Source organism: Carcharodon carcharias, chromosome 8 (assembly GCF_017639515.1).
Source record: "Carcharodon carcharias isolate sCarCar2 chromosome 8, sCarCar2.pri, whole genome shotgun sequence".
Lineage (NCBI taxonomy): Eukaryota > Metazoa > Chordata > Chondrichthyes > Lamniformes > Lamnidae > Carcharodon > Carcharodon carcharias.
Window position 1 is genome coordinate 111571935 of NC_054474.1, and position 9493 is coordinate 111581427.

Below are 9493 nucleotides of genomic sequence, written 5' to 3' on the forward strand. Positions count from 1 at the left end.
AGGGTAAAGGATATACTGTAGCAAAATGGGGAGCAACCTGGCTACATGGCTACAGTTGGGGCCAAAAGTATTTCTCTAATTAGTAAATGTTGGGAAGCGGTGTTGCTCAAGGATCACTGCTTCAAACTGTTGCATATTGTTTGCCTGTTGGGCCAAATGGCCTATTTCTGTGCTGTAAATAGTTGGTAATATTTTGTAAGATGCACTATATAGAGACAGTATACAGGATTGGAGGATGATCTAATCAACTGCAAGAACTCTGCCTTCAGCTTAGTGCGATGTAAGTGTATCACATGAAGTGTGACATACCATTTTATGACAAGAGCTATGCTCTGAAACATCATTAGCCTGTGCTCCTTTCTTTATTTCAGATTGCTCGCGAAGAAAACAGATTTATTCTGACCTGTGGCTTACCCTACCAGACGGTGAGTACACATATTATCGCACTACAATAGTTATGGAGTGTTGTGCGGGCAGTGGAAAGGATATGGTCAGCAGTGGGCAGGGTGCAGGCAGTGCACAGCCAACGTCCAGCAGCAGACAGCATGCCATCAAGGCAGCGTGTGCATTCAGCATGTGTATAGTGTGCGGTCTGTGATCAGCATGTGGTCTGTGGTTACCATGTGTGTATGGGGCAATGTGCGGGCAGCATGCATGCATTCAACATGCAGACTGTAATTAGTGTGTGGGCAGGGGGCAATGTGTGGTTCCAGAGTACGAACATGGTTTCAGACAGGAGTTTTGAATGAGGTCTGAGATGGAGTCTGATTCTGCGATAACACATCAGGCTTCTCACAAAGGCTGAGGAAAATGTCCCAGTGGGGAGCTGAACTGTGCAGAGCCGTCAGGCCTCAGCTTTGATGCCTGGAGTCAGCTGTGCTCAGTGGGAGGATTATATTCTCACTGTTTGTATTTGCACCTGAAGAATTTGGGCCAGGTATCTCCAAACTCAGTGAAAGAAGAGAAAGCACTGCTGAGAAGGAGAGAGTTGTGACGAGAGGGACAGGAGGAGCGAGATGATGGGGTGTAGCCTTTGTGCGATCTTGCACAGTTGCTGATGTTCTTATCTTCTCTTCAGCTGCGTTCTCAGGTGGGGGAAGACCGCTGCCTCTCTCTGAATTGCTCCGAGAAGGCTAAGGATCAGGCAGTTACTGTGCTGAAACACTTCAATGTGCACGTCACTCCTAAAGACATCTTCAGCCGCTGTCAGGTAGGGAAGAATGTTCTGGGTGAGGAGCAGGAGGGACTGACTGGTGAATGGTGTCTGTGAATGTATAGGCCTCAAATTTTTTTTTGACTGAACCATATTTTAACCAAAGCTTGGCTGTAAGTAAGAGTGAGTGAGTGGATATTATCCCAGAAACCAGCATTAGTTACAGTGGAAGCACTGACTTACTATATCCTGAGAAAATCAAGGAGCCTCAAGAATTTCTCAGGTCTAAGTTTTGGTATCACAGAGATCCTTCACCACATCACCTGTCAACAGCGCATGTTACAGGAACAGTGTGCCCATGAATACTGTTCATGCTTTCAAGTACTGAATGTAGGAAAACAGTGTACAACATGAGACTGGAAGAAGCATTTTGGCTGAGTGACAATCACAGCCTGTTCATGAAGGGAATATTTTTGGTACTCAGTACCCATTTTTGGTACCTATACCTAGGGGCACCTAGGGGTAAGGTAACATTGTGGTTATGGTACTAGACAAGTAATCCAGAAGCCTGGACTAATGATCCAGAGAGGTGAGTTCAAATCTCACCATGGCTGCTAAGAAATTTAAATTCAATTAATCTGGAATTAAAAAGCTAGTAGCAGTAATGACAACCATGAAATGACTGCGTTGTTGTAAAAAAAAAACCATCAGGTTCCTTACCAGGTCTGGTCTATATGTAACTCTAGACTCATATCAATGTAGTTGACTCTTAACTGCTCTCTGAAATGGCCAAGCAAGCTACTCCGTTGTGTTGAATAAAGTGGCTCACCACCACTTTCTCAAGGCCAATTAGGGATGGGCAATAAATACTGGCCTTGAAACGATGCCCATATCCTGTGAATGAGTAAAAAAATATTGATAGATGCAGTATTCTTTTTGATGTGTTTTGAACATGGTTTGGGCTTTTCATGAGTTATTTCTGGTTTAATAATTTGTTGAGGGGAGTCTGCTATCATAGTATGCTGTCACTGTTGCAGCCACCCTGTGCTGTTATGATGCTGTTGTTACTGTCAGGCTATCTGAGCAGAACAGGGCTAGTTATTATATTGTGAAAAGCCCCACCTGTCCTTTCACAGTGAGGGAACAGTTTTTAGCTGTCTTATTTCTCAATGTTGAAGTAACATGCTGCTGCAGGGAGTTTGGAGCTGGGGTTAATGGCGACTGTAAAGGGCAGCTGAGTTGGGCTGCAATAATCCATTTCTTTCTCTCAGCTAAAGTATGTGTCAACTGAAAACTTTCCTTTGTTCCACCATTGTGAAAGTAAATGTTCTATCATGATGGTGGCTTATATTGCCAACCACTCATTCCCTGGTTCTGAGCTGGAAGTTGTAATAGCCTTCCAGGGCACAATGATCTGGAGCTGAAGAATTCACCATTAGTTTATTGTCAGCTCTGGCCTAGAGTGAAAGGGTCCCTTCACAGACTGTGGGCCTTTCTGATCGATTATCAATTGAGCTCTATACTCCTTGAAACTGGCTTGTACAGTAATGCTGTTTATTTATAACAGGTCTGAGCTGTAGGATTCCGGTCAGTATGATAGATGAGATGCTGCAGGTTATGGGATGGTGACTACTGACTAATGCTAATTTCAGCAAAGATCACCCAGCCCTCTACAGCCTCACATTTGAATGGTACCAGGGATGATGGACTTCAGTTACACAGAGAGACTAGAGTTGGCTGAGGTTGTTCTCCTTCAAGGAGCGAAGGTTAAGGGAAAATGTAATAGAATTGTGCAAAGTTATGAAGGGTTTTTGAAATAAGGTGAAACTGTTTCCAGTGGCTGGGGGGTGGTGTCGGGTCGGTAGCCGGAGCACACAGATGTAAGCTAACTGGCAAAAGAGCCAAAGAGGAGATGAGAATTTTATTAGTGACTTGTGATTTGAAATGCACTACCGGAAAGGGTGGTGGAAGCTGATTCAACAATAACATTCAAAAGAGAATTAGATAAATACTTAAAGGAGAAAACTTTACAGGACTATGGAGAAAAAACAAGGGTTATTCAGTAGTTAGGAAGGACAGACAAAAAGGAAAAGGCGGTGGAATTTTATTGCTGGTTAAAGAGGAAATTAACACAATCGTGAGGAAAGATATTAGCTCCGACGATGTGGAACCTATATGGGTAGAGCTGAAAAACACTAAGGGGCAAAAAACGTTAGTGGGGGTTGTATATAGACCCCCAAACTGTAGTGGTGATGTTGGGAATGGCATTAAACAGGAAATTAGAGATGCATGTATTAAGGAATATCTGTAATTATGGGTGACTTTAATATGCATATAGATTGGGCAAATCAAATTAGTAACAATACCATAGAGGAGGAATTCCTGGAGTGTATACGGGATGTTTTTCTGGACCAATATGTTGAGGAACCAATGAGAGAACAGGCCATCCTCGACTGGGTATTGTGTAATGAGAAATGAATAATTGGCAATCTAGTTGTGCGAGGCCCCTTGGGGATGAGCGACCATGATATGATAGAATTCTTCATCAAGATGGAGAGTGACGTAGTTGATTCTGAGACTTGGGTTCTGAATCTTAATAAAGGAAACTACGATGGTATGAGGCACGAGTTGGCTATGATGGATTGGAAAACGTTACTTAAAGGGATGACAGTGGATAGGCAATGGCAAACATTCAAAGAGCGCATGGGTGAACTGCAACAATTGTTTATTCCTGTCTGGCGCAAAAGTAAAACAGGTGGCCAAACCATGGCTTACAAGGGAAATTAGAGATAGTATTAGATGCAAGGAAGGGGCATACAAATTGGCCAGAAAATTGAGAGCAGTTTAAAATTCAGCAAAGGAGGACCAAGGGATTGGTTAAGAAGGGGGAAATAGAGTATGAGAGTAAGCTTGCAGGGAACATAAAAACTGACTGTAAAAGTTTCTATAGATATGTGAAGAGAAAAAGATTGGTGAAGACAAATGTAGATCCCTTCCAGTCAGAAACAGGGGAATTTATAATGGGGAACAAAGAAATGGCTGACCAACTAAATACATACTTTGGTTCTGTCTTCACAAAGGAGGACACTAATAACATACCAGAAATGTTAGGGAACACAGAATTTAATAACAAGAGGGACTGAAAGAAATCAGTATTAGTAGGAAAATGGTGTTGGGGAAATTGATGGGATTGAAGGCCGATAAATCCCTGGGGCGTGATAATCTACATTCCAGAGTACTTAAGGAAGTGGCCCTAGAAATAGTGGATCCACTGTCATCCCTTTAAGTAACGTTTTCCAATCCATCATAGCCAACTCGCGCCTCATACCATCATAGTTTCCTTTATTAAGATTCAGAACCCGAGATTCTATAGACTCTGGAACAGTTCCTACAGATTGGAGGGTAGCTAATGTAACCCCACAGTTTAAGAAGGGAGGCGGAGAGAAAACAGGGATTATAGACCAGCCAGCCTGACATCAGTAGTGGGGAAAATTCTAGAGTCCATTATGAAAGATTTAAGTGTGAAGATGAAACTTGAAGTCTGAGACTGGAGAAATTATAAGGGGGAATTAGGAAAAGGTAGGTACATCAAGCAGATATTTTGAAACTGTCTTCATAATATAAGACATATAAACTGTTAGAATAATTGACACCAAGGGTCTATTGAGAATAAGGAATTTAAAGTAATTAATATTAGCATAGAAAAAGTACTGGAGAAATTAATGAGTCTAAAAGCTGCCAAATCGCCAGGGCCACATAAGAGGTGGCTGTAGAGATAGTGGATGCATGAGTTGTGATCTTGCAATATTCCCTAGATTCTAGGGTGGACCCAGTGGATTGGAAGATAGCAAATGTAACACCACCGTTCACGAATGGAGGAAGAGAGAAAATTGAACTTCAGGCCAGTTAACCTGAAATCAATCTTTGGAAGTGATAACATGGCACTGATAAAATTGTAATATGACTATGCAAGGGAGATCATGTTTGAGAAATCTGTTGAGTTTTTTGAGGGTGCAACTAGCCAGGTAAATAAAGGGGAATCAGTAAATGTAGTTTACTTAGATTTACAAAAGCAATTCAATAAGGCGCCTCACGGAAAGGTTGTTGGTGTCCCATATTCTACTCTCTGTAAACTTGAAATCATCCAAATCTCTGCTGCCCATGTCTTAACTTGCAAGTTCTGTTCCCCTATCACCTCTAAGCTTGCTGACCTACACTGGCTCCTAGTCAAGCAACATCTTGACTTTAAAATTTTCAACCTTGTTTTCAGATCCCTCCATGACCTTGCCCCTCCTTCCCAAACAACCTTCCAAGATATTTGTGCTCCCCTAATCTTGTGCATTCTCAATTTTAATCACTGCTCCATTGGTGGCTGTGCCTTTGGTTGCCTCAGCCCTAAGCTCTGAAATGCTCCCCGCCTAGCCTCTCTACCACTCTACCTCGCTTTCCACTTGTACACTCCTTAAAACGACCTCTCTGACCAAGTATCTGGCCTAATGTATCCTCATATGCTGCAGTGTCATACTTTGTTTCAGAATGCTCCAGTGAAGGTGCTATATTTAAGTTGTTGTGTAAGATAAAAACACCCAGATAGAGGATTCATTAAAGGATTATAAACAGAAAGTGCAGTAAACATGTCATTTTCTGGATGGCAGGCTGTAACTAGTGGAGTGCCCCAAGAATCGGCATTTGGACCTCGGCTATTTACAATCGATGGAAGTGACTTTGATTAACAGACCAAGTATCCAGATTCACTGATGAGACAAAGGATAGCAGATGGAGTATAAAGTGAGATTCTTTACTTTGAAAGGAAGAACAAAAAATCTTTTTCAAATGCTGCTCAGAAGGCTATAGATGTTGATTTACAATTGACATAAGGGGTAAGGATTGGAGTGCCCACAGCACCCATGGTTCTGTAAACCAGGGACAGGTGGCCGAGTGCCTCCAGCGCCCATGGACCCCCCCCCCCCCCCCCCCCCCCCCCCCGCCACCCCCCATACCAGGGGCAGGTAGCTGAGTGCCCCCAGCACCCATGGACCCCTATATGAGGAACAGGTAGCCGAGTACCCCTAGCACCATGGACCCCTATACCAGGGACAGGTAGCTGTGTGCCCCCAACAGCCATGGATCCCTATACCATGGACAATCACTAGTTATGGCAAATTTGTATCAAACCTTGGTTGGACCACACTTGGAGTAATGTGCACAGCTCTGACCTCCATATCATATAAACATTGTCGAAGCACCGGACAAAGTGCAAAAATGATTTACGAGGATGATACCAGAATTTAAGAGATTATAACTATTGGGAAAGATTGGTCAAGCTGGTGTTCATTCCTCTTAAAAACATAAGGCTGAGGGTTATCCTGATAGAGGCTTTCAAACAAATGAAGGACTTTGACAGGATCTTGTAGAGAAAATGTTTCCACTTGTGGATGAGGAGAAAACTTGGGAGCATAAGTGTAAATAAGACAGTGACCAATAAAACCCATAGGGAATTCAAAGAGTGATGAGAATGTAGAACATGAGACTACAGGAAGTAGTTGATCTAAGTAGCATTGCTGCGTTTCAGGTGAAGCTTGAGTCATACATGGGGAGAAAGGAATAGATGGATATGCTTATATAATAGGAGGAGGCTTCTTTGGGCAATAAGCATTGCATGGAGCAGTTGGGCTGAATGGTGTTTCTGTACTGTACATTCTGTATAAACCAGACCTGGGCAAACTACAACCCTTAGGCAATACCCAGCCCACAGAAGCTTCTAATCCACCTGTGGCTACACTAGGGAAAGCAGACAGGCCACACCACTGCCATACCTTGACTAGCAGTGTGAAGCTGTGCACGCTGACACAGTGCCATCTGAGTGTGCATATGCAACTGTTCCTTGGATCCGGCTGTTCAGAATGAGGAGATGTGAAAATAATGTGAAGATCCTATGGAGAGCTTCAAGGGAAGTACTTCAAAGTAATTTGGAGTTGGCCAATCATCTCCATTACTTTTGGCCCTGTCAGACTAACTCTTCTGTCATTCAATGTCTCCTGTCTTCCATCCTATCACAGACCTTCCTTTTTCCCTTGTCCCACCCACTACTATCTCAAAATCTATTACATCACTAACTTCTCCCAGCTCTGATGAAAGGTCATCAAACTGAAATGTTAACCCTGTTTCTATTTCTCTCCACAGACGCTGCCTGACCTGCTGAATATTTCCAGCATTTTCTGTTTTTACTTCAGATTTCCAGCATCTGCAGCATTTTGATTTTCATTCTCACTAATTACTAATGCACTTCCAAAAATTAGAGTTGAACAAGCATCTTTTCATTCCTGCCGGAGATGCAGCTAAAGTTTAGATTTTTAGAAGAAGGTTGATGAATATAATTGAAAATAAGGAGTGTGTGGTTTTAGGTTTGTGTTTTGAGAAAATTGAATATTAGGAATGTGTTCCCTCACAGGCGTGGAACAGATTACAGATGCATTTGACAGTGTCTCTTTTAAAAGCTGTCGTGCAGTTATTAAATCCCAGCTCTAGGAATAAGAGAGGATACAGATCATTGTCCTTCCCAAGAGGTCACTGCCTTTGAGATGTATTCTGGCCTCTCCAAATTTTCTTTCCCTTTTCTTTACTGATTTTCTCTTGGTGGTTCTTGCAGCAGCTTACTGTAGATCACAGTAAAGCAGCTTATATTGGCAAGACAAGAATAGAATACTGCAGATGCTGCAAACTTGAAATAAAAACAGAAAATGCTGGAAGTACTCAGCAGGTCAGGCAGCATCTGTGGAGAAGGAAAAAGAGTCTTTGCTGCCATTGTAAAGAAGGGTGACATTAAGGCAAGAGGACGTGAAAAAGAAGTACATTTTGTTTTGTTACTGTATGTAATCCACTGTTATGGTGGTATAATTATCAAAAAGGGTTTGTGCTTATTTGTATCAAAATTTATCTTTACTATAATTGTTAGTTTCTTGATTCTTGAGCATTTATGACCCCGCCCCACCTACAATGTGCATACCCAGGTGGAGTCCTCGAGCTGAAAAGTTGTCCATCCCTGATGTGAGCAGCAGAGAATGGAGAGTAAACAGTAGGTTTTGCTGATGATTGTTTGCTGAACAGTTAAGGAGCAATTAAAAAGTTAACTCCTATGTGAGGATCAGTGTCAGTTGCTTGTTACGGCACAGATTAGTACAAGAGCAAATAAATGCAGTGTAATGCTGTTCCCATGATTAGTGTGGGTTGGTCATAGCTTGTTGTCACCCTCTGCCCATGCAAAGACAGAAGTTTCCGATAAATAGGACAGGGTTTGATTGGTGAGTTTGATCAGTGAAAAAGATGAATACTTATTTTATATTTATAAATAATAGCTGTGTCCTATTCCAGGACTCCCTTTGAATAGGGTGAGGGTGCTGGTGTGTGTGAAAGGGTGGAAATCTCACTTGACACTTTGTAATTGCAGAGTGAGCTGGTGAGAAAGGGCCCTGAGGCCAATTGGTATGCAAACAAGGCAGGGAGCAGGCAGGAAGCCGGGCCGGGCTACTGCGCACTCAGGAGATTTGAAGGTGAATGTTCTGGATAGAAAACCAAAGGGAACTTTAGGAGCAGGCGGTGAGAAATTCGAAAGGCAATAATGAGGCATTGCTGAGGAACAATACAGGCCCCAGATCCCATTGTCAGGCTGGTTTTAGACAGTATTCAATGAAGAACAATTAAAATACCACTCACTTCAACTGGGAGAAATAGCTAGCTCAGCTCCAGTCAGCCTGAACCCAGCCACTGACAGCTCACACTGCAAACGTATCGAAAGATCGTTACTTCCTCATGTGGCAAGTTAGTTTGAGATAATCACATTCATTACAATCACTTGCAGATTTTGACAAACATTCCTGTTCATTATCTTGTGTAAAACAGTTGTGTTATGCTGTAAATCCCTGACCAAACACCCAATTTACACCACACAACTACTTCTTTCTAAATTTAGCACAGCTCTGTCAAGCAAACTGAACTGCTTGTAATTTAGAAGGGGATAATTCCCATAAGTCTTTATGACATAAACACAGCTATGTATGATTGACACAGTCTCTGTTCTCTTTAGTATGAAATGGGTTTCTTACTGAATGTAGTGCTCCTCATAATGAATCAGACCCAGTTGGGTTTTATAATATGGACCTGTTAACCCTTACCACAAGGTCACATCATACTCCCAAGAACATTTCCCCAAAACAACAGAGATTTTTCATTATCCCTGAACCCCACCACAAGCTCCCTCTTTTCTTCCGCTTTCACCCTCCTATGCCATGATAGGGTGCCCCCCCCAAGCACATCTGCTTCCTTCTCCCCTCTGTCGTCTAA

General features: G+C 42.5%; 1 long non-coding RNA gene across 1 annotated transcript; it reads left to right on the plus strand.

Moving 5' to 3' along the window:
* Window positions 1-369: 369 nt before the first annotated feature.
* On the plus strand, window positions 370-5015 carry LOC121280812. Its single transcript, XR_005943712.1, has 3 exons — window positions 370-425; window positions 1079-1210; window positions 4969-5015. It is a non-coding gene; the product is annotated as an uncharacterized LOC121280812 (long non-coding RNA).
* The last annotated feature ends 4478 nt before the right edge of the window (window positions 5016-9493 follow it).